This window comes from Euleptes europaea, chromosome 10 (assembly GCF_029931775.1).
Source record: "Euleptes europaea isolate rEulEur1 chromosome 10, rEulEur1.hap1, whole genome shotgun sequence".
NCBI lineage: Eukaryota > Metazoa > Chordata > Lepidosauria > Squamata > Sphaerodactylidae > Euleptes > Euleptes europaea.
Window position 1 is genome coordinate 28,093,060 of NC_079321.1, and position 25,861 is coordinate 28,118,920.

At 46.7% G+C, this 25,861-nt stretch overlaps 1 pseudogene; it reads left to right on the top strand.

Moving 5' to 3' along the window:
• The first annotated feature begins 20,168 nt into the window (after window positions 1–20,168).
• Window positions 20,169–24,226, top strand: LOC130483393 (uncharacterized protein K02A2.6-like; annotated as a pseudogene).
• The last annotated feature ends 1,635 nt before the right edge of the window (window positions 24,227–25,861 follow it).

Consider the following 25,861-nt stretch of genomic DNA (forward strand, 5'->3'; position numbering starts at 1 on the left):
TTGGTATATATGTAATTATGTAAAATAGCCTCTCTTACACACATTCAGGTTTATAAGTGAACTGTACTTGTGACATCATTAGTCTCAAATAACTGCAGGTGCTCACTATCATGATTAATCTGAAGCTATTCTTCTACTTATGAAAAAAAATCGGGTTCTATCCAACAAACCGTAAACTCTGCAAGTCGGGTTCTACTCATGGAAAAGAGCCTCCCAGTCTCCCCTTTCCCACAGCAGCCTGCTGGCCCCCTCCCAAAATGGTGCCCTAGAGGTTCAGGGGATGCACTTCCATACCTGGAATGGTGCTGGGTGTGATATGGGTGGGAGGTCTAAATGGAATGCAGAACAATTATTGGGTACAATCTATTCTTTGTTGGAAAAGTTGTACACAAAATTATCACAAGCCTTCTTGTCTACCATGTTTCTTGGAGGGAACAGATCAATCCTGTCAGGTCTGTTTTGATGGATTTCTGTTAAAAATCAGTTCTCATCCAATAAAAATTCAGTTGGGGACCTATGGATTTTAACAGAGAGAGGATGTTAGCCCAGCATGGTGATGTTTGAAAACTGCACAAGCAATTACTTTGTAGCCTGTTTCTGGATTTGATCCATAACTGGTCATAAACGGGTGTTCCATGTCCTGTCTGGACTCTCAGTAAGAATTTGGGAATCCAGCCTTAATTCTAGTTGGAACTGAATTCAATGTCATCCATACATTTTTCAAGATAGGACTACTTGAGAAGATGTTGGCAATGGATGTAAGAAGGCTAACTATGTGTTTGTTTCTCCCAAGATAGGCAGTAAACTCTTACGTAGTAGCAATCTTTGGAAAAAGTAAAATCCAGTGTTATATCCAAATGGCCTCAGAGAACCCATGTTATGTTCTCATTCTCATTGTTATGCTGTGGCTTAGTGATAAAGTGCATAGTTTCCACGCACAAGGTCCCAGATTCAATCCCTCACATTGCCAGTTAAAAGGGTCTAAGGAAGCAGGTGGTTGGAAACACCTTTCTTTGCCTGAGACACTGGAGATCCACAACCAGCAAGAGCAGAGCATACTGCACAAGATGGGATAAGGCAGCTACGTATGTTTAGAGTGCTTCCACACTAGCCAGTTTTGGAGCAATTGCCATCAATTGTACATGCAGTTACAGTGGTGGTTTCAAACGACATTGGTAATAAATCTGTTCAGCCATTCTTTACCTGTTGTATTTCTGATTTTTCCAGGATCTGATTTGTTGCCATTTTGTTTCTGTCACTGTGGACCAAAAATGTAATTTTGGTGGCGTGATTGGTCTCTGTGCTATTCTTCTGCCTGATTCTTCCTGCTCATTGCAACTTCCTACCCATTTTCGCTGAGCAATGCAGCAGAACCTGCCACAGTTGTGCACTAGAATGTCATATCAGTACAGTCCTTTCCTTTTGACCAAATGTATGAAATTTCACCATTAGTCTGAGTGAATGTTTATGTCCAGTTAATAAATTTCTCAAAGAAGGTGAGAAGTTCTGAGTGAACTTTAACTCTATCAGTGCTCCACTACATTGTTTATAGCTGAGGAAGGAAGAAGAGCTGAGTCTTTCACTTTTGATATTCACCTAATTCATTACTAAAGGATTTTTTTTTTATTTATTTTTTTGCTAATTGTCACTCTTTTTAATACTAAAGGTTTTGGTTTAATTATCACCTCACAAAACAGTTAACATCAAACAACAGCTGGTTTTATCTTGTAGTTATTTCAAATGACTCAAAACACCATATCCCATCAAACACAAACTTCCTAATGACTTCAGCTAAACAACTTTGTGCATGTCTCTGTTTGCAAAGTTTCTCTTCCATATCTAGAATTGCCAACCTCCAGGTACTAGCTGGAGATCTCCTTCTATTACAACTTATCTCCAGCCAATACAACTCCGTTCACCTGGAGAAAATGGCCACTTTGGCAATTGGACTCTATGGCATTGAAGTCCCTCCCAAACCCCACCCTCCTCAGGCTCTGCCCTAAAAACCTCCCGCTGGTTGTGAAGAGGGACCTGGAAACCCTATCCATATACCACTGTAATATTGACTGTCTTCCCACCATTTGTGGAATTATAAAACAACAAATGAATGGACATATCTATTAATTTGGAAGTGCAGTGAACTATAACATTTAGACGAAGTCTGGAAAATTAAATATCCTGTCATCAAGGCCATTTATTGTGCAATCCTGAAGGGGGGGGTGAATGCCCATAGGAGCCAACGTGCACACTGGCATAGACGCCAATGTAAGGTGATTTACGCCAGTGCCAGTGTGGCTCTCAGACACCATCATGGCCTTGTGCCGGTGTGTCCCGGCATATCTCCCCTGGCATCTGGAAAGGCATTTCCAGGGAGTTTCTGGAGGCAGAGCTGCCTGTAGGTCCTAGCCCCTTCCGGCCTGGGAACGCCCCTTCATGCTGCAGTATGGCTATGCCAACTATGTTGCTGGCATATCCTTGCTAAAGTGAATGGGGCTGTTTTTCAGATTTCTAATGTTTAAATAGATTTTCCTCCCTTTTTTCTGACTGGGAAACCTTACAGGGATGGCATGGCTGCGCTGTCCATGGCCAACTGCGTACCCCCACCACCCCACTCAGGAATGGGCTGTCCGAGTTGAACTGCTTGTATCATTGCATGTGGCCCAAATATAACTGTTTATTAAGGACACTAGTAACTAGTGGGAGAGGTGGGAGGCAGGGACTTATAGTTGGGGGGGGGGGCAATCAATGTCCCCGGCACAATGACATCATGTCTGGCACAGGCTGGAAGTTATATTATCAAGCCAGAGGAACACTCTAGCATTCACCTAAAACTCTGTGGTTTAACCATAGTTTTGAGTGAAGGCTAGAGCATCATCTAATGTATTGATGTCACTTGCAGTGAGCTTAGACTGGAGTAACGCTGCATAGGACTGCACTTATAAGTCATTGAAAAATATAACTTTTTTCCTTTATCACAGACAACAGCCTATCGTTCTCCATGGATGAATGCTGCATGAGTCATCCCATCTCCTATTTGTCTTCTCATCACTGCCAAACACATTGCAGGAAGAAGTGCGGCTTTGAGGGTTTGCAGTTCTGGGGTCTGTAATGGAACAGACACAAAGAGAGAATGTGTCGATGAAAGCTTCTGAAAATATGCTCCAAATATGCCCAGAAATACAGGGAGGGGCTCAGTAGCAGAGCATCTGTTTTGCATGGAGAAGTAACCAGGTTCAATCCCTGGTATTTTCAACTAAAACGGATCAGGTAGTCTTCTGCTTGAGACCCTGGAGAGCTGCTACCAGTCAGAGTACTGATAAATGAAGGGTTTTTATTCAGTATAATGCTGCTTCATGTGTTCATAGATTCAGAGGTGGCTCAAAGTTTACTGCATCCTTGACCAACGAATCCTGGAGTTCTGGTAACAGCAATAGTTAGAAGGCAAGGCCCATGCAGTTAGGCTGGATATTTGCATCTCTATGAAATATCCCCTACTAATCTTCATAAGATCAGATAGATTTATTCTTCCTAGTTTTGTTTTGTTTTGTGTTTTTTTTTTTTTTTTTTGGCACGGCTCAAAACTTGCCAGTGCTAGTATAGTTTGGTCTGGAATACTTCAATCTTGACTTTTGGCTAGTAGCAAAGCTGGGCTGTGCCCAGGCTTTACATTACTTGCAGAAAAAGTGGGACAGACGCTCAGCCTAGGACTTATTCAACTGGCTTAGGTTTCCTCTTCCCTCTCCTCCCCTGAGGTTCAAAATCTCTGCCTCCTTGAAACCCAATGGCTTTTAAACTGTCACCAGTGTAAGACTAGAGGGTGTGCAATTTATGGCAGCTTGGAAAGGGCTGACCATTTGGTGACATCCCAATGGCAATTCTGATTTGAGGGCGGGGGGGGGTTACATTTAGAAATCCTATAGCAGAGGTAATTCAGGGCAAGTAATTTTAAAAATGCAGGACTTTACAGCACCAACCACATAATGGGCCACTTATCTGCACTAGGAAAGTCCAAATTAGAAAGGATTGCACTGAAATGTTGTTATAGTGCTGTGACCGAAAGGCCTGGCCAGAAAGCCTTGACAGGTGTGGAAAGATGACGATCAGCCAGATTGGAGGGGGAAACCAACCGGCTGAAAGTGATTTCCCAATGCTGATGAAGGGGTGGGGAAGGGACAGCCAGGAGAGCCCTTCTAAAGCCGACCCAGGGAACAGCTTGAAGCTATCTGGAGGCAGAGATGCTGTCAGAGAGAGGGAAGACAGAGGGGCCACAGGGAGAAAAGGAAGGAGGCAGACGTGGCTGAAAGGAGGCAAGCAGGGGGCTGTGCCAAAAAGGAGAGAGCCGTGGAAGGTATCCGGGAATGAAGGAAAGAGGGCTGCCACAGAGAGGACTCAGAGGTCATTCTAAGGAAGGAGACCCCAGGGGAGCTGACTGACCTGGACCCAGGAGGCCTGACTCCTGTCCTTGGAGGGAAAGCCAGAGAAGAGAAGCAGCCAGGCAGAAGGGAAGCAAAACAGCAGATAAAGGGTGCCTCTGGTATCTCATTGGGAAAGTACTCAGAACCCCCAGAGTAGGGTTGCTAGATCCCTCTTTGCCATCAGTGGGAGGTTTTTGAGACGGAGCCTGAGGAGGGCGGAGTTTGGGGAGGGACTTCAATGCCATAGAGTCCAATTGCCAAAGCAGCCATTTTCTCCAGGTGAACTGACCTCTATTGCTTGGAGATCAGTTGTAACAGCAGGCAATCTCTAGCTAGTACCTGGAGGTTAAATAAATAACAACAAGCACTGATGGCACACAACTTATATAATGGAAAAATCCCATACAATAAATCACAATTTACAAGATGTTCTGTAATGCCCGGATACTATAAAGTATATACAAAGCATGATGTTACGCTGAATGGCGAAGTGGTTCTAACTGAAATGGAGGCAAGGTGGCGCTCCAAGAAGAAATGGAAAACCCGGGTAGGAGTCCTGTGGTGTTGTAGACGCGTATAAGGGCTTTCAACAATATATTCTTGTGCAAAAAGCCTCTATATGATGTATTTACTTCATCCCGAGATGGGAGACCGGTAAGACCCATTTCGCCGTGGCTTTGTCCATCGAGGAAGTATAATGCAGCAAGAGGTGACTATCTATCTCAGATGCTGAAAAGCATGTAGCTAACAGATCATAGGATGGCTGTTAGCAGCCATTTTCTCCAGGTGAACTGACCTCTATTGCTTGGAGATCAGTTGTAACAGCAGGAGATCTCTGGCTAGTAGCTGGAGGTTGGCAACCCTACTCCAGAGGCTTTGCTGACATGGGAAATGGATGGACCAGGGGAAGACTATAGGGCACGGGTGACGGGCCAAAGGGATAGAACTAGGGCACAGACGCTAGATAATAGGCTTGTAAGGAGCTCTAGGTGTGGGGGAAACTCTATATGTAAAAGGAGAAGGCCAGGGACAGAATTAAGTGTAAGGGTTACTGGTGTTACATTAGGGTGGCTCATGGGGATATTGGTAGGGCATCCTGCTGATGCAGCAAGGGTTTTCCTGGTCTGAGGCCACCATAAACACCACAAGTGCAACTTACAGTTCCTAAAAGCTTACGGAACCCCTGAAATATTTTAATCCAAAACTCAACAAGGAACAAAATAAACAAATGCAATGTATCTCCTCACTAAATGGGATCAAATCCTTTATCGGAGTACATCACTTGTGTATGTATGTTTTGTAGGCCATTTATTCCCTCACCTGAAAAGAATGTTTACTTTACGGGGGTAAGACTGCTTTTAGATAATATTCATTTGTTATGTTTGGGTGTGATTTAAACTGTATTTCTCCACTTGCTGCAATTAAAGGTTTAGATTTCTGGTTTGGGCATATCCGAGTATTCATCTTCAAAAATCTGTTCTCTGGAGGCAAATGAAATTAAAGAAACTTCCTTTTGCGCAACTCCTCTGTTTAGCAATTTGATGCATTTTACATACTACCATTTCCAAAGAGAAAGCTGCAATACCTCTGAGCTCAAAATTGGTAGCAGCTAAGATTTTCTGAGGAACTCCAACCCTAACGATCCATTTTCATGCATCTTAAAGGATCTACAGTCTATTCAAACGGTTCTGCCTCCCAGGTACCTGCTGTTGACAAAATAAAATGAGTCCAGATGCCCCAATGAGTGCATACATTTTAATGGTAAATAAATGAGTCCCCAGTAGCTCTCGTACTGTTACCGAGGGAGCTGGTTTCCAACTGTTTGTTTTTCTGCCAGCAGCTGAATAAATACATTCCTGGTAGGATATGATTTTTAGCAAGAAAATGATTACTCGGTATCTTGAGCTCCAGATAAATTTCAACTACTGTTGTTTATCTGGAAGCAGATGGGATATAGCTCACCTCCCTTCCAATAACTTTTCAAATTCATCTCTGTGAAGAGCCAAAGTCATGAATCAACAAGTCTCATGACAAGAGGTTCTAAAGATACACCTGGAATTCACACACAAAATGTATCACTGCCATTAGTAGGGTTGCCAACCTCCAGGTACTAGCTGGAGATCTCCTGCTATTACAACTGATCTCCAGCCGATAGAGATCAGTTCACCTGGAGAAAATGGCTGCTTTGGCAATTGGACTCTATGGCATTGAAGCCTCTCCCCAAAGCCTGCCCTCCTCAGGCTCCGCCCAGAAAACCTCCCACCAATGGCGAAGAGGAACCTGGCAACCCTAGCCATTAGCTGTGATAGCTAGGGACAGCCTCCATCTTTAGGCGATGTACTAGAGACGGATAGCAGCCATAGAAGGCAAGGCCTTTGCAGGCCACTCTTAGAAGCACAATGCATGAGAAGTGGACCCAATCCATCAAAGTTTTTCTGTTTCCATTTCATTTTGAACTTTAACAAATCACAAGAAAACAATGTGCTTCACCATTATTATCCATTCATATAACAAAAATGTTAATATAATGTTGTATGTATAATACAACATTAAACAAACCACATTTAATCCATTTGCTGACTAACCTAGACAGCATAGAGACAACACTGAGGCTGCAATACTAAAGACAATTTCCTGGGAATAAATCCCTTGAGACTTATTACTAAATACATTTTTATAATTTTTTTTCTACATACAACTCTAAGGATCCATAATCACTTCAAACCTCTAGGTGCCTATTTTGCTATATTTGACCATGGGACAAACATCCTTTCTTTCTTCTTATTTCAACATATTAAAAATGTTGCCAATGAGTTCATGCTGAGTATATAACTTTTCCTTCTCTAATACGGCAATCCTAAACAGAGGTTTTCAATGGATTTAGAAGGACACAAGCAGGGGACCCGCAAGGACTTGTGAGGGGCATCTCATTTCCCCCTTCCCCACTGTTTCATTTTCCCTTCCCTAGCAAACCCCATAGCCTCGCCCCTTTCCTTGCTTTCTTCTCTCCTACCCACCCACCATCCAACCTACCTTTGTCTTAGGGTTGCCAGGTCCCTCTTTGCCACCAGTAGGAGGTTTTTGGGCCAGAGCCTGAGGAGGGGAGGGTTTGGGGAGGGGAGGGACTTCAGTGCCATTGAGTCCAATTGCCAAAGTGGCCATCTTCTCCAAGTGAACTGATCTCTACGGGCTGGAGATCAGTTGTAACAGCAGGAGATCTCCAGCTAGTGCCTGGAGGTTGGCAACCCTACTTTATCTGCCTCCTAGTCTTCAGCTTTCCTGGCAGCATCTCCTAATTATACCCTGTTTTCCACAACTGGGACCTAAAACAGCATATGTCACTCTTTTCTCCTCCATTTTATCCTCATAACAACCCTATGAAGGAGGCAAAACGGCATGTGTGTGACTGGCCTGACATCACCCAGAATAAAAAGTTGCCCAGTGGTTGCTGCCAGGCCTGGCCCCGATGTGTCTTCCCTGAAAGGCCAAAACAGCTCTAAAAAAAGCTGTGTCCTCGACTCTTCTCCCCTGCCTTTTACTGACAAACCAAGGCTTGAAGGCTGGCAGTTCCATTGTGGTTGCCTAGAAATGGCCTACAAGGGCATTCATTTCTTAAAGCTATAGGCACCGTTTCTATAATTTTGGAAGGCTTTAACGCCCCAATGTTAGGAGGGTTGGTTTTTTGTTAGTTTGTTTTTAGATTTCAGATTTTTCTGCAAAGCTAGGACTTTTCTCAGGTTTGTAGAAAGAGCTGTCGTGTCTGTGCATGGCCTGATTTAAGTGTACACAGATGGGGTCATGTTGAGAATTAAATCTGTTGATCAGGGCTGGCATCAGCAGTAGGCAGGGTGGGGCAGATGCCAAGGCCCACTCCTGCTGTGAAATAATTGTGTTTCCTTTCTCACCACAGTAAAGTGGAGAATGGCAGCTTTATTACTTTATGGTAATGGAGGCTAAGCTCTTGCCTAAGCCAAGGGAAATGTGCCCCCTGTAACTGTACATGCCTCCCTCTCTTTGTTAATAGCAAATCTATGGACATCAAGGAGTTGTTGCTTTAGAATTTTTGCAAGTCCCAGGCACAACAGGAGAAAGTCTAGTAAGCAATGTGTTGGACAGGGTAGAAGAAATGCATGGATTGTAGGTGTCTAGTTTTTGTGGCCGATGCTATGGTGATGGTGCCAAAGTTGTGCAAGCTATTGCTCTGGAAAAAAAAATCCTCAGGCGTTCCTTGTACTTTACTCTCCACACAACTGAAATCTTGTATTGGTGCATGGTGCAGACAGTTCTCGCCAGACAAATGGTTTTTTTAATATATATATATATATATATATTACATCACATGCAAACCTGGAATGAACCCTGATATGGATTACTCTGTTTAGGATTGCACTGTATGTCGGATATTATGCATTGGCTTTCAATAGGTGAAAGCATACCAGTGTCTCTGATTTCTCACTCTTCTATTATGGGTGTGTGTGTAAAGTGCAGTCAAGTCGCAGCCGACTTATGGCGACCCCCTTTTGGGGTTTTCATGGCAAGAGACTAACAGAGGTGGTTTGTCAGTGCCTTCCTCTGCACAGCAACCCTGGTATTCCTTGGTGGTCTCCCATCCAAATACTAACCAGGGCTGACCCTGCTTAGCTTCTGAGATCTGACGAGATCAGGCTAGCCTGGGCCATCCAGGTCAGGGCTCTATTATGGGTACATCTTGCTTTTTTCTAATATTGTGCTACCAACTCCGTTGCTGACATTATTAAAGTCAGTATCTGCTCATTTTCCAGTTGTGTACCCAAATTGTTCAGGTATCCTAGAACTATAATGTCTGTATCCAATGGGAGTACAACTCTCAACATTTATTGATTTTTTACCAGATACTAACACATTAGGATCTGGAGAAAAAAACACTAGATATATATTAGATTTAGTGCAACTACATCCTAATCCACTCAGGTATTGTGTATTCTAACAAAACTGTGTGAGTTTAAACTAATAGTGTGGTTGAGACCGAAAAGAAGATAATCATGTCGCTTTTTGCAGTATTTAACCAGATTTTTTTTTTAATTAGCTTTGGAACATTTTGACTACCCTACAATTCTTCCACCTAATGTACTTCAATCAAATTCTCCTCAGTGAGGTACATCAAAGATCTTATCTTCCAGGTTCTGGAGGATGAAAAGTACTTATCACTGGGGCAGGGCTTTTCCTGTGGGGTAAGTGGTATTCCAGCCTTAAACATTTGTGTTTTTTTTTCATTGTCAATTACAACATTTTCAAAAATGAGGTATTTCATGCTTATCTTAATTCATATGAAAATTAAACAAAATCCCCATCTAACCCGCCTATAACAGAAAAAACAACCTCAAGATTTTCTTTCATTTTGTTCTGGTTTCTTTGTATTGCAGTTTCTGCCTCTGTTGGTTCACTTTTGCAAAGTAGATGACATTTTTCCTAATGAGGGCATACAATGGGGTTGCCAGGTCCCTCTTCGCCACCAGCGGGAAATTTTGGGGGCGAAGCCTGAGGAAGGCGGAGTTTGGGGAGGGGAGGGACTTCAATGCCATAGAGTCCAATTGCCAAAGCGGCCACTTTCTCCAGGTGAGCTGATCTCTATCGACTGGAGATCAGTTGTAATAGCAGGAGATCTCCAGCTACTACCTGGAGGTTGGCAACCCTACCACACTCTGAAACCTCAAGATAGGATCAGAACCACTGCAGAACAGTGCCTTTTTAAAGGTGCTTTAAAAAAAAGAATTATACTGTTTACAGTATGCATTATCTTTTTGCTGTGTGTATGATGAACCTGCACCCACCATTTTGTGCATTGTTTAATATATAATGCCTATTTTTTTTTGTTTCAGATTTCTGTAATCCTAGTACAAATATGTTGTTTATTAGATGTCTCATGCTATTTGACTGCATTGACTTACACTGTGAACCCTTCCTCGGTTCTGAATAAGAAAGGCAGACTATAAATAAAGAAATTGTCAGAGTATCAAGTTGATTGTAATAATCTGACAGTAACAGCTGTGTGAGAGCTGTCAGATCTTGGAGATCTGGGAGGCCAAAGATGATGTCAGCAGAAGCAATAGCCTTGCTGGTACCAAAGGGAACTGCAGGAATCCGGATCTGGGCAGTTTGCTGATGCAATGCTTTGCACAGGTCCACAGGTGGCCTAATTCAGATCAGCTGCAGTGAGTGTATATAAGGCTGTGTAACTGTGCTTCTGTAACACCAATAACAGCCTGGAAGTAGTAGTGGAGAAGTGTACGTGATGGTATGTTTTATCTGTGCACTGTAACTAAAAGACACTGTTTCTTATAAAGCAAGACTGCTGGTGGTTATGTCCTGGAGGAACTCCTAATCCACTTGCTTCCACGTCAGAAATAATCCAGGTGATTTGGTGTGTGGGGGGTGTTATCTCCTTTGGATGGAAACACTGATAATTAATAATTTGGGGAAGCCAAATTACAACAGGGAAAGGCTAAGGAAACAGAAGTGCTTCCCTGCCAAAAGCTAGCTTTTGTTCAGCCCTCACAAATGAGAAAAGATAGGCAAAATAAATTCCCAGTGAAATATGCATGTCTCGCATCCTTTTCCTGGGCTTGTTTACATTCATGCAAATTTTCTTCCTGAGCAGCAAACTGCATCAGTTTAATGGTATGATGATCCTGAACATGACAGCTCACCTGCCGGTGTGTAAACGCCAGGCAAACAATCAGGATGGAAATTATGAGTCATCAGGGTCCATCGTTTACAAGTAGCCTGAAGTCTTAAAAGCAAATGCATTTTCACATTGACTCAGATGGAAGCTTCCTGAGTCGATGCATGTGAGCAAAGGCAAAGGAAATTATATTTCAAAACACAGTGCTTCTCAAACAGCCGACTGCACTCAGCCACATTTCCTGTGACAGCCAGATAGGAGAATTTGATTTGATTTTGTATTTTATTTCTATCGTATTTGTAGAAGGTTGTGGGTGACTTTCACGGAAGACAAAATATGGTCTTGGTTAAGACAATTCTGTTTTTTTAACCTGCTTCATGGCTTTCTGCACATTCAGCAGATAAAAGGCCACCTCTGGTAAATAGGGTTGCCAACCTCCAGGTACTAGCTGGAGATCGCCTGCTATTACAACTGATCTCCAGCTGACAGAGATCAGTTCACCTGGAGAAAATGGCCGCTTTGGCAATTGGACTCTATAGTATTGAAGTCCCTCCCCTCCCCTCCTCAGGCTCCGCCCCAAAAATCTCCAGGTATTTCCCAACCCGGAGCTGGCAACCCTACTGGTAAATCAATGGATTGAGGACCTTAGAACAATATTTGAACGCACGGCATATAGACGGCCTACTGGCAACCCTACTGGTAAATCAATGGATTGAGGACCTTAGAACAATATTTGAACGCACGGCATATAGACGGCAAGTGTACATGGACTTGTTTTTAGATACCTGGAAACCATTTATAGAAACTTATGTCTAGATCCACCACCACTGTTATTATATTGTTGTTATTGAATGTATGTTCTGAATTCCCCTCTTTTAGTTTTTTTCTGTACTTTTTTTTTTTTGGAGGGAAATAAAAAATAAAAAAATAAAATAAAAAAGCATTCAGCTTAGTGAAAAGAAATTTGTCTCTGCACAACAAAGAAGCATCATTTCTTTTCTTTTAAAAAGAGAGTCTGCTTGATGTACAAGGTACAAAATGTTAAATACCTTTTTTTCACCTTGCTAAAAATAGATCCAGCAGGAGAGAAACGAAGGCACTTTTCAACCAACCAATGATCCCCCAGTGATGTTCTGCAGACAATTGTCTGTAGCAGATGATGGTGGATAAGAACTTATGTTTAAACTGAATCCAAGTGATATTCAAATCCTAGTATAACATCAAACTCACAATTAATCAGGAGATAAATCAGATTTGAGCTTGATTCCTAAATGTTTTTTCAAATTCTTCTTTTCCCACACATATGACATTGCATGGATTATAATCAGTAGGCTCACCTTTGTATAAATGGCACATTCTCAGTTTCGATTCCATACTTCAAAAAGTACCTTCTTACCCTGGACCAGAAGGACTTTCTTATTTAAAGAAACCTTTATCTTGTGGAGTGGATTGGCTGAACAAGAGAAAAGAAGGAGGGATGAAAGCCAGAAGTTGATTTTATGATTTTTGCCGGAAGTAGATCACAGCTGTTATCAGCACTGGCCCCTCTCTTGGAAGCACTAAGTAAATGAATAGGCTGTAGTAAAAGTTTCTGTTTTGGCAATCATTATTTATCTCAGACTTAATACCAATGCAATGACTATTATAGGATGCACAGTGTTTCATGAACAAGGAAAGTTCTCTTTAGGTGGGATTAAGCAGCATGTCATGGAGGCCCATAATTCCAAAAGCCTTACACAGGGGTAATTAATTAATCTCATGCCTCTACTTCTGTTTGGAAGCTGGAGTTTCTTTTAAGTGCTAAGATGGGCAGCCCATTCCTGAAGGGGGGATAGTTAGGCCTAGGGTTGTGCGTATCGATAAACCCAAACTGAAAATAAACCCGAAATTAGCCATTCCAGCAATATTCAGGTTTTGGTTTTACTGAACACCAAAACCTGGGCGTCTCCCCGAAGATGAATAGGCGATTCCCGAAAAAGCCGAATAAATATTCAGCTTTTTCAGGTTCAGCTATTTGCCTTTGCTCAGAGGCACGGCTTTGTGCTTTCTCCCATTTTTCTATATTTTTTTGACAGATTTTGAGGTCAGGGTCATGTAATCAGAGCCAGCTTGGTCTGACCAACCATTCAGTGGGTTGATATGGATCGAGCATAAGTGGGCGGGACTTAACAAATCCCTTCCTAATCGCGGTATCTAATGGTTAAAACCTGGTCCCTGTACGGACAGCTACATATGTACAATGGGGTCAGCCACAGTTACCATTTAAGGTTCTGTAAAAATCTGTAGAAAAAAATTACAAAAAATTGTAAAAAAAGAACAGAAAAGAAAGAAATGGGGTGTGAGGTAAAATTTCCCGCATTTAGTCACAAAGTCCACAGGCAGCAAAAAGAACATGGCCAGAGTTCTGTCAGTATTGTGGGTTGTCATAGCAATCATAATGCATTTGAGGGCACTGGCTGGCGATTCTGCACATGGATTCATAGGCTATCAGGAAAATGGTGAGGGGGGAGGACATGAAGAATGTGAGGGAGGATAGGAAAGTAATCTGATTAAGCAACAGGATGCAGGAGGCAGTAGGGAAGTAACAGGAAATTGGATTTTCTCTCTCCCATGATTTCACTCAGACCCCCTTCTTGTATTACTGAATGCTACTCGTTTTCCAGTTTGGGTCAGTTTATAATCATTCTATTTAAGCACAGTCAAGTTCTGCCTGGTTACTGTCCAGCTACATACCCCTAATAATATCCATGCAGATGGTCTGAGCTTCAGCTGGTATCTTCAGTTTAAAAGAGACCTCAGGAGAGACTAAATAGTAGAATAATAAATGTGGAATTATAATGGCATAACAGTTTGCTTCCTATTACCCGTGGATTCTGAGGGCCACTTGCAGGCAGTAGCCCATAGTCAGCCAGCCACTCAGCTACACAAGAATCCCTCTCCGCTCTTAACTTTCATTTTACCTCAGCCAGTCTGCAGCTGCACTGTTTTTAGCTCTATTGACTGTTTAATGACCCAGACAGATGCCTGTCCAACCCTTCATGTTCTATGCTCATGCATGAAAAGCTGGGAAACCTTGCAGAGTTGCTGTCTTTTTACAATAATGCCATGTATTTTGTGCTTTTAATAATAATTTCGGGGGTAGACAAAGTTATCCCCAGCAAATATTTTAGATCACAATTTTATCTGCTACCTCCGGCAACCACAAACTGTAGACCATTGTATCCCCTCATGTATTTTTTACTGGCTGTGGCTGATTTCCTGCTTCACATGTACCAAAGGTACAATTTTGTGTCAAGGCACATATTCATTTCCTTACTACATTGTTCTCCTTTTTGTGCCCTCCCAATATAAGAATCTTTATTTTGCAATCTCTTTTTTAGTGTCAAATATTATTCCACCAGAGAGACAGATCATGATATTGAATATGGCAAATTTGGGGCCCAATCCAACCAAAGTTAAACACTTTCAAGGGGAAAGTTAAGCATCACATTTTCTCCCACTGAAATCAATTAACCTTTAAAAGTGCTTAACTTTACCTCGGTTAGGTCTTAGTACTGCTCCATGCATAGTAAACAATTCTATATTCCTGAAATTAGGTTCTTTATTATCCTCATTTTGGTATTTGCATCTTCTACTCTAGATGCTTGTGTTTTTGTTTTGTTTTTTGCAGATTAAGATTCTGCAATGTAAGCTTTCTTTATCACTGCATGTGGAGGAAAGTTTTATTTAAGAATCAATTTACATGTAAATATATTTATTAGGTGCTGGTGCCTTCCAGAGTTACCATCGTTGCTATACCAATGATGCTTACATTTAACAACAGGAACTGAAAATATCACAGCCAACTTGTGCTCTTTGTCTAAAGATAAAATAATCATAATGAATAACTTGTGAAGTTTCTTCATCATTATACTATAATAACAGTAAAATATGTGATTAATTCTGATCACGAATGCCGCAAGATCAGACTTACTCACAGACACAGTAGGATTTCTACATATTCAGAAACTCCCACATATGCAAAACAGTAGGACTGTAAAGTATTTATTTTAATAAATTTCATCCCACCTTTTCCCATCAGACCAACACAGCTTATAAACATGAATACAAGGGAACAAAACACATTGGAAAATTACAATACAACAAAAATAGTAAAACAGTGACAGAAGCCCCACTACTTATAACTGAAGATGGATGCAACTTGCCTCAGATTCCAGCATTAACTAACAGAGTTTCTTTACTCCACATCAGTACAAAGTTGTTTTTGTTACAGGTGAAAATGTGAGCTTTCTAAGAGCCCATAAGAGGTCCATCTAGTCCACCATCCTGTTTCACACATAGGTAGGGTTGCCAACCTCCAGGTACTAGCTGGAGATCTCCTGCTATTACAACTGATCTCCAGCTGATAGAGATCAGTTCCCCTGGACAAAATGGCCACTTTGGCAATTGCACTCAATGGCATTGAAGCCCCTCCCCTCCCCAAACCCCGCCCTCCTCAGGCTCCACCCCAAAAACTTCGCAAGTAGTGAAGAGGGACCTGGCAACCCTAATTATATATTAGATGCATTAAGATTAGGATTGCTAACTTCAGGTTGGAAATTCCTGGAGATTTGGGGTAGAGCCTGCGGAGGAACCTCCACAGGGTATAATGCCATAGAATTAATCCTCTGAAGCAGCCATCTACTCCAGTGGAACTGGTCTCTGTCACCTGGGGATCAGTTGTAATTCTGGGAGATCTCCAGGCTCTGCCTCGAGGTTGGCAAGCCAAATCAACATGGCTGTGATAACAGACCAGAATGCCATCAAGGCATGTGAAAGGCAGCATCAAGTAATACTTCAGAAAAAGGACATCTAAATAACCATATGACTCATCAGCTATATAGGTACAGGAAGCCACAGCATGACATGAATATATTTGAAAAGCCCTCACGGCTGAATTAATTGTTGAGATGGCTATTTCTGGAAAGGAACTGTTTTCTTTTTGAAAGACTGGGAAATGTACAGAGTTAGCAAGTGTACTTTATAAGGAGATACTGCAGGAAAGCAAAATTGTGGTGAATACCGCATCCAACAAGAATGCGCTAGAAGCAGATACTATCTGGATTTGTATAATGTACTTGACAAAGACTGGAGCGAGACCTCAAACAATTGGAAGGAAGAGGGACCTGGCAACCCTCCCTATCGCGTGACCTCCCATCCATGCTCATAGCCACCTGCACCACCAACAGCACTTTCTTTAACAGTGCCGGACACTGTGTGCATGATCTGAGAGTACTACCTCTGTGGCCACCACATGTGCTGCCACCACTGTGCACCACCTGCATACCCTTCCCTAATGGTGGTGGGCAGCATGTTCAGCTGGGAGTACAAGTGGCAATAGCAGAGTGCTCATGAGCAGAGGGGGAAGGGTACATGGGTGCGTGGCAGGGGAGGACTGTGGGTGGGGGAGTTGGTGGGTGGGTGTCTTGCCAGAATTCTTGGGCCCAGGGAGCTGTTCCACCTCAGATGATGCTGGCACTGGCTGTGATACATGATGACGGATGTTAACTTGTCTTGTGCTACACATTTGCATTTCAAGTGTTTGTTTGCTTGTACACAACCTGCACATGCATGACCTAGAGATCCAAGCAGCTATTTTCCAAGTGTCGTTTTCTTGTAAATGTAGGGTTGCCAGGCCCCCCTCTGCCACCTGCAGGAGGTTTTGGGGGCGGGCCCTAAGGGGTGGGATTTGGGGAGGGGAGGGACTTCAATGGCATAGAGTCCAATTACCAAAGTGGCCATTTTCTCCAGGCGAACTGATCACTATCAGCTGGAGATCAGTTGTAATAGCAGGGGATCTCCAGCTAGGTTGGCAGGAGGTTGGCAACTCTAAATAAATGCCTTGTTAAGTAAATGCTTTGCACTTTTTAGGAAGTATGACTGGCCCCCTAGGTCTCAAAAACAACAACAACACCCCTATCTTTTGGTTGAACCCTCTGAGAAAGGGTTCAGCACAAATGATCGAGGACCACAAAATGTATGAACTACTGGCATATTCTTGGGCATATTCATAAATATCTCATGGTTGTCTAGAGTATTCATAAATAATGAATTTTGAATGACCACACAAACCATAAAAATCTAAGTGTAGTGCTTAGAATCATAACATTTTGGGAATGTTTATTTTTTCCTCAAGCCATTCTAACCAAAACAATATGTGAAAGTATATGGCACTCATTCATTGAGATTTCAGGCTCTACTAATGTCACGTCACATTTGTTATTTGACTATGATCGTCTTGGTTTCAATTCCCTGATGGTTTTGTAGGGACTGTGCAAATATAAAAAGAAGAAAAAGGTGTCTGTGTGGTGTGTAACTGCTATAACTTCCTCAGCTGCAGCTTTTAAAAGTATAAAGTTCAAGTGGTTAGAAGTGCAAACAGCAGATTTTTTCAAAACATTGCCCTCGTAAAGATCTTGACAAATGAATGGTTTTACAGATAGGAAATGTATCAGTTGAGGTTTCTGAAACTTCTTATTTTATGCTATTGCCACCTTCCTGTAATCCAAAACGCAGATAAGTGATTTTTGCACTGACTTGATAGTTGCAACCTGCAATTCATTCTTGTGCAAATCACCTGAGCAATCTTAATCACACATTCAGAAGAAAAGGCAGGTATTATTTGCACATCAATCTCCTTTCAAAAGTGCAGACCTGACTTAAATATGCATTGTTCCCCACCTCCAGGTACAAAGCTTTGACTTACTTGTGGATCTTTTGTCTAAGCTAAGATTTAAGAAATTGACAATCTGAATAATTTCCTGTGCTGTTTGTATTATAAATCAAGTTAATGCACCCCATCTAATCACAAGGTTGCAAGTGGGGCGCTAATCCTCAACAGCAAATATACAATTTTCACTTTAGGAACAATAATAAAAAAGTTATAGATACGAGATGTTAATTGTAATAATGATAACATAATATCTCATCGAGTGCATAATTGTCAGGAAACGTCCTCTATTTCAGAACACTTCTTTCTTCGTATGTAAGGTTGCCAGGTCCCTCTTCGCCACCAGTGGGAGGTTTTTTGGGTGGAGCCTGAGGAGGGCAGGGTTTGGGGAGGGGAGGGACTTCAATGTCATAGAGTCCAATTGCCAAAGCGGCCATTGAGGTCCCTCCCCTCTCAAAACCTTGCCTTCCCCAGGTTCCACCCCAAGTCAAGATGCCAAATGAATAATAAATGTTATAAATGAACAAATATATCATGAGAAAACAGAAACATTCCCCGTGATGCATGTTATCATCCATACTAGACCTCAGTTAGGGATGCCAGCCTCCAGGTGGGTCCTGGGGATCCCCCAGGATTGCAGCTCATCTCCAGAGTAAAGATCAGTTCCCCTGGAGAAAATGGAGGTTTTGGAGGGCAGAATCTATGGCATTGTACCCCACTGAGGTCCCTGTCCTCCCCAGGCTCCATTCCCAAATCTCCAGGAGCTTCCTAACCTGGGTCTGGCAACCCTACCCCCCATCCCCTGCCAGTGGCCAGGTGGACCAGGGCAATGCTAAATTTTGTCCATTAAAATCAGTGTGATTATACTGAAGTAACTTTATCTAGGATCGCACTCAAGGGAGAGCAACAACAGTCTTGCCCTCTGGAGCACCAGAAGAAAAAGCAGCAGGCAAGACAGAAAAGTCCAAAAGAACGGCTGATCATCTTCCAGTGTCTGCAGTGCAAAGCCCACCATGTGTACAAGATCAGTTTCTTATATTTAGCCCACAGTGAGAGTTATCCATCTGTGAAGGAGAGACCTACTCTGTCGCTCAGTATCAAGAGCACACTGTCCTCCTTCCTTCTCCTCAACTTCCACTTTCCCCACTGAACAAATTGTTCAGAGATCAAAAACCAAGCTGTGATAAAGTTAAGGACTTGCAGCAGGTGGTAACATATGTGTCCATAGAGTTCCAGCCAAAACAAACCAATTTGCAGAAAAGGGTACAGGATCTGACTGTGACTCAATGCTGAGGGGGCGAGGAAGGAACAGAAGTGGTTCCAGCTCAAGTACTGTGCAGATATTCCTCTAATGGTATTATTCAAAGACATAAACGGCCTAGGACAACACATTCTATACAGTGAGGAGACTAACTGGATCCACAATATTCCGACAGATAGCTATTCTAGGTTTCCACATTAAAAGATCGCCAGAAGAGCCTTGAAGATGTCTTGGAAGCTGCAACTGGTACAAAACGCTGCATCAAGACTCCTGTCAGGAGTCAGCCATGCAGAACATACCATTCTAGTGCAATGTTCATACCACTGGGTACCTGTTCCCAATCCAAAGTGCTGGTTATTGCTTTTAAAGGCTTTCCCAGGCTAGGGCAGTCAAACTTATCATACTGCATCTCCCAATATGCTCCCATTCACTAGTCAGAAACCTCAGACAGTCTTCTTCTTGTGGTGCCTCTCTTGTACCTGCAACAGGTTCTGTCCTCTGGAACAGCTAGGGTTGCCAACCTCCACATTGGGGTTGCCAGATACCAGGTATCGGTGGACAATTTCCCGCCAATTAAGGGGGCTGCTCACTGCCCCTCAACTGGCTGGTGGGCGGAAGCAGGCCAGCTGAAGGGGGGTGTAATGTATGGGCATCAGTTAAGACCATAGCGAAGGAAGCCCAGGAGCTTGAGTCCTGGGCGAAGGATCCTAAGCCCTGCTCGCATGATTGGCCACAGCCAACACATCCTATTGGCCCTAAGCCAGGTCATGCTATTGGTGACCTGGGGGTTGTTTTCCCCCTATCACGGATCGGGGGGGAGCGGCCACCTGGGACCAGGGGAGCATATAAGCAGGGTCAGGTTGTCTAGTTCCCCAGTTCCATCTGTTATTGCTGAAATCAATAAAGCTGTGTTGTTGTTGGAACTCCGTCTCGACCTCGTGTGTCCTCCCCACGCGGACTTAACAGTGGCGACGAAGGCTGGTAGGCAGTCCGGCTTGCTACCGAAATCACTCTCGCTGAAATCTCCTGTGAGTCGCCGCGACTTCACGGTGCCCGGTAGGCAGTCCGGCTTGCCCTTGCTGAATTCACTACGACACACCTGAGACGCAACACTTCGCTGACATGGCTACCCGGGGGTCTCTGGAAAAATTCGACCCCACCAAACCGGGCGGCTGGAAGAGCTACGCGAGCCGGCTGGCCTTCTACCTCGACGCCAACGATATCACCAATGTCGGGAAGAAGCGCTCCGCCTTCCTCAGCGTGTGCGGGGCCCAGACCTTCGACCTCGCTCAGTCCCTGCTGGCTCCCGCCGAACTGGAGGCGACGCCATTTCCGGCGATCATGGCGGCGCTGGGGAGCCATTTCAACCCCCAGCCAACTCGGGCCACTCGCCGCTTGGCGTTCCACCTGCGGGACCAGGGGCCAGGGGAATCTGCAGCTGCATACATCGCCGCTCTACGCACGGCCGCCCGTTCCTGCGAGTTCCCAGACCTCAACGACCGGCTGTGCGACCGCTTCGTGTTTGGCCTGCTGAGCGACAAGTTGCGGCGCAGGCTCCTCACCAAGAAGGACCTCGTGCTGACCGCAGCCATCGAGGAAGCCACCGCGGCCGAATCCTCCGCCCGGCCCGGACGTCTGGGTGACCGGGCCACACCGATTCCCCGCGATCCGGTTCCAGTCCACCACGAGAGCGCCAGCGACGCAGCCTCCAGCGACGTGGACGAGGCTCACAAACTGAGCGACCGCGGGGCCTCTCGGGGGCGCCGGGCTCGGGGCACAACAGACCGACCTTGCGCGAGCTGTGGCGAGCGACACGACCGCCGCTCGTGCCGGTTCCACGACGCATCTTGCCGGGCTTGCGGCAGGGTCGGCCACATTGCCAAGGTCTGTCGCTCGGCGCCGAAGGGTCGGTCCTCGCGCCCAGCTAGGAAAGACGGCGCCCCGCGCCCCACCCACGACTTGGACGCTGACGAGCCCACCAGCAGCCGCCGGGGTCGCCGCGATACCGAGCTGCACAGCGTCTCCCTCCACAAAGTGCACGGGGCAGTCAAGGTCGCCATCGTCGTCGTCAAGATCGGCGGTGCGCCTTGCGAGATGGAAGTGGACTCCGGGTCGGCTCTCTCCATTATATCGATGGACATGTACCGCGACCTGGGCCGTCGCTCTGCCTCCCTCCCCGAGCTGCGACCATCCCGCGTCACCATTTGGGACTATCAGCGGCGCCGGGTGCCGGTCCGGGGGGAGGCCCGCGTGCCCGTTCAATTCCGGGCTCGTTCCGGGCGCCTCCGCCTCATCGTGGTCGAGGGGCCTCGCGCGAGCCTCCTGGGGCTCGACTGGTTTCCGGCGCTCGGCCTTCACATCGGCGGCATCCACCACATCAGCCAGGCCGCCCTCGACGACGTTTGGGCGGAGTTCGAGGACGTGTGGAAGGGCCCACTGGGCTGCTACAAGGGTCCGCCGGTCCGCCTGCACGTCGACCCCGCCGCTGCGCCCATCCGCCTCAAACCTCGCCGCGTCCCCTTCGCCCTCAAGCCCCGGATCGACGCGGAGCTTGACCGTCTCGTCGCTCAGGGGGTACTGGTACCGGTCCCCAACGCCCCCTGGGAGACCCCAATTGTGATGCCGCTCAAGCCCAACGGGGACGTCCGCATCTGCGCAGACTACAAATGTACTATTAATACTGCGCTGCGGCCGCACGCCTACCCCGTGCCCGTTGTCAGCCACCTCCTGGCCTCCCTTGCTGGGGGTCAGGTGTTTGCCAAACTGGACCTCGCTCAGGCTTATCAGCAGCTGCCCGTGGACCCCGAGTCGGCCGAGGCGCAGACGATTGTCACTCACTGGGGTGCCTTCCGGGTGACGCGCCTACAGTTCGGGGTCAGCACGGCCCCGGGCATCTTCCAGAATTTGATGGAAGACCTCCTGAAGGGTTTGCCTGGCATCGTCCCGTACTTCGATGACGTCTTGATGGCCGCAAGCTACGAGGACGAGCTCCTGGATCGCGTCCGCCGGGTGCTCCGCTGTTTCCGAGATGCCGGGTTGACGGTCAAGCAAGAGAAGTGCCAGCTGGGCCGGCCGCAGGTGGAGTTCCTGGGCTACTTGATCGACGCAGAGGGCATCCATCCCACGCCCGACAAGATCAAGGCGGTCCACAACGCCCCGCCGCCCCAAAGCAAACAGGAGCTCCAGTTGTTCCTCGGCCTGCTGAACTTTTACCACGCCTTCCTCCCTAACAAGGCGTCGGTTGCCGAGCCGCTCCACCGGCTCTTGGACAAATCCTCCCCGTGGGCGTGGGGTAAGTCGCATCAACGGGCATTCGAGGCTACCAAAGCCCTCCTGTCTCCCTCCAGCTTGCTCGTCCATTTCGATGAGAAGCTTCCCGTTGTGTTAACATGCGATGCCTCGCCCTACGGTGTCGGAGCAGTTCTGAGCCACCAGCTGCCAGGCGGTCGGGAGGCCCCAATTGCCTTCTACTCCCGGACCCTCTCCACTGCAGAGAGGAACTATGCGCAAATCGACCGGGAGGCGCTTGCCGTCATGGCCGGAGTGAAGAAGTTCCACGACTACGTTTATGGCCGCCCCTTCTCCATCATCACCGACCACAAGCCACTTTTGGGGTTGTTCGTGCCGGATCGTCAGACACCACAAATCCTGTCCCCCCGCATGCTCCGGTGGTCGATTTTTCTCAACGCCTACGACTTCTGGCTACTACACCGCCCCGGGTCCAGCATCGCGAACGCCGACGCACTCAGCCATTTGCCGCTCAAGGACTCCCACCCGGACCCGTCCCCGGCCTACAACGTCATGCTGCTGGAGACCCTGCCTGAACCGCCTTTGCATGCCTCGGACATTGCGGCTCACACTGCGAAGGACCGCACCCTCGCCCGCGTTTTGAACTGGGTGGGGAAGGGTGGCCGGCGGCCAGGCTGGAGGGCGAATTCAAGCCCTTTTTCACGCGGCAGCATGAACTCTCGCTGAACAAGGGGTGTCTGCTCTGGGGGAACCGCGTCGTGGTTCCAGCCAAACTGCGCACCAAGGTCCTGGACGCCCTGCATGCCTGCCACCCAGGCATAGTGCGCATGAAGGCCCTGGCGAGGAGCTATGTGTGGTGGCCAGGCATAGATGCTGCTGTGGAAGAGTGGGTGAGCCGCTGCCAGCCGTGCCAAGAGTCGCGGCCCGAGATGCCGCGAGCCCCGACCCACCATTGGGAGTCCACCCACAAGCCCTGGTCCCGCCTCCACATCGACTTTGCCGGCCCGTTCCAGGGCAAAACTTTCCTGATCGTGGTGGACTCCTACTCCAAGTGGCTGGAGGTTTCTGATGTATGCTCTATGACTTCGCGATTGGTGGTTCGAGAACTGCGGAAGCTTTTTGCCACCCATGGGTTGCCAGACACGGTGGTCTCCGACAACGGGGCCCAATTTACGTCCGCGGAGTTCCAAGAGTTCCTGGCCAAAAATGGAATCCGCCACACGACCTCGGCCCCGTTCCACCCTGCCACTAACGGACAGGCAGAGAGAATGGTCCGCACGACCAAGGAAGCGATGCGGCGCATTGAGCGCAACGACTGGGACAGGGGGCTGGCAGAATTCCTCCTGTACCAGCACACCACGCCCAACTCCACCACCGGAAAAAGCCCCGCGGAGCTCCTCATGGGCCGCCGGCCAAAAACGCCACTTGACCGGCTACACCCCAACCTTGCGCCAGAACGCCCTCGCCACCGAGAAGAACCAGCAACCCCACGGGTCGTAGAGCAGGATGCCCCCGTCTATGCCCGTAACTATGGAATGGGCCCAGCCTGGATTCCGGCTACCGGTCAGGACGCAACCGGCCCAGTATCCTACCGGGTTGCCACCCCCGAGGGTCGAGTCCTCCGGCGACACATCGATCAGCTGCGCCGCCGACTGGCTGACGAGCCCGACCGCGCCGCTGCCACAGAAGCTCCAGAGCTTCCCAGAGTACCGGAACAAGCCGCTCCAGGGGAGAGCGAGCAGAGCGAGGAGCGCCTGTCTGCCGGCATGCACAGAGAGCTCCTGGAAGCCGTTTCTCCCACCTCCTGCGAACCTGGGCCGACTGCTGCCACAGACACGGCCCCACCACCCACAACACCAGTTCCGGTACCGCGTAGGTCGCAGCAGTTACGAACACGACCCCGCCACCTGAAAGACTTTGTGTGCTCGTGAGTGTCTGGACTTAGGGGGGAGGGGTGTAATGTATGGGCATCAGTTAAGACCATAGCGAAGGAAGCCCAGGAGCTTGAGTCCTGGGAGAAGGATCCTAAGCCCTGCTCGCATGATTGGCCACAGCCAACACATCCTATTGGCCCTAAGCCAGGTCATGCTATTGGTGACCTGGGGGTTGTTTTCCCCCTATCACAGATCGGGGGGGAGCGGCCACCTGGGACCAGGGGAGCATATAAGCAGGGCCAGGTTGTCTAGTTCCCCAGTTCCATCTGTTATTGCTGAAATCAATAAAGCTGTGTTGTTGTTGGAACTCCGTCTCGACCTCGTGTGTCCTCCCCACGTGGACTTAACAGGGGGGTGATTGACGTAACTTTCAGGTTTACCCCAGAAGTGATGCGGACACTCTAGCACATTCCTCCAAAAACTCCATGGAAACCATAGAGTTTTGAGAGAAATGTGCTAGAGCATCCCTGTCATTTCCAGGGTAAACCAGGAAGTTATGTTATTGTACTGATCACCCCCGTGCCCAGCCACACCACAATGAAGCTCCCTCCGGTGGTGAGGGGGGACCTGGCAACCCTACTCCACATGGGACCTGGAGATCTCCTGGAATTTTTGCTGATTTCCAAGCTATAGAGATCAGTTTCCCTGGAAACTGCTTTGAGTGCTTTGGAGAGCGGACCCCATGACATTATACCCCCCTGAGGTCCCTCCTCTTTCCAAACACTGCCCTCCCCAGCTGCACTCCTAAATCTCTAGGAATTTCTCAACCCAGAGTTGGCAACCCAATGAAAGGCCTAGCAGAAATGATGTGGAGTACAGCTTCACTGGCCACATTTAGGATTATGGAGGCATATGTGCAACGATCAGAAAAGTATTTCGGAATCTTATGCAGCAGTGAAGTAATTCATGTACATATGTAGGCTTCACTTTCATGCACTGCTGGGAAGAGGAGGCATGAGCCCAACACTGTCTCCAATGTCCCACCTTCTGTCAAAGCATGCCTATCATAGTGTGAACCAGGCATCAGTTGTGGTCTGTTCTGCATTTAAAGAGTTTTGTCTTCATGCCAAGATGCTGTTTTATGTCTTCTATGTAGGGTTGTAAAAGAAAATTGGGTTTATTGGGCCCGTTTTTTTAAAACCTGGAATAAGCCAGTAAATATCGCTATTCAGCTTATTACTGGGTTTACCAAAAAATTTGGGCCCATTATAGTCTATGGGAATTTTTTTCAAAACTCCTGAGAAGGGCATTTTTGGAGGTAGAGTCCCCAAATTTGCAGTGTAGCTGCAAGGGGCTCTCCTTAGATCAGAGGTGGGGAACGTCAGGCCCGGGTGCCATTTAAGACCCGTGAAATCATTTGGTCTGGCCCTTCGTGGGTCCTGGCAGATCTCTAGCTCAGAAGGATCTAAGACTGGTGATCCACCCCCTCCCACGGACAGGAATAGCCTCTATTCAAGGCGGATGTGAGTTTGGAGGAAAAGAACCTTTTTCTCCCTTGCAGAAGAGTCGTTAGCTATGGAGCTGCTAGGACCGCCCAAGAAACTGTGTTAACCCTTTCCCACCCGGGCCGTGGAGAAACATATTCCCTCTGTACTACAAGAGGGCTGGGGGGAGAAGTGGCAACAATGGAGG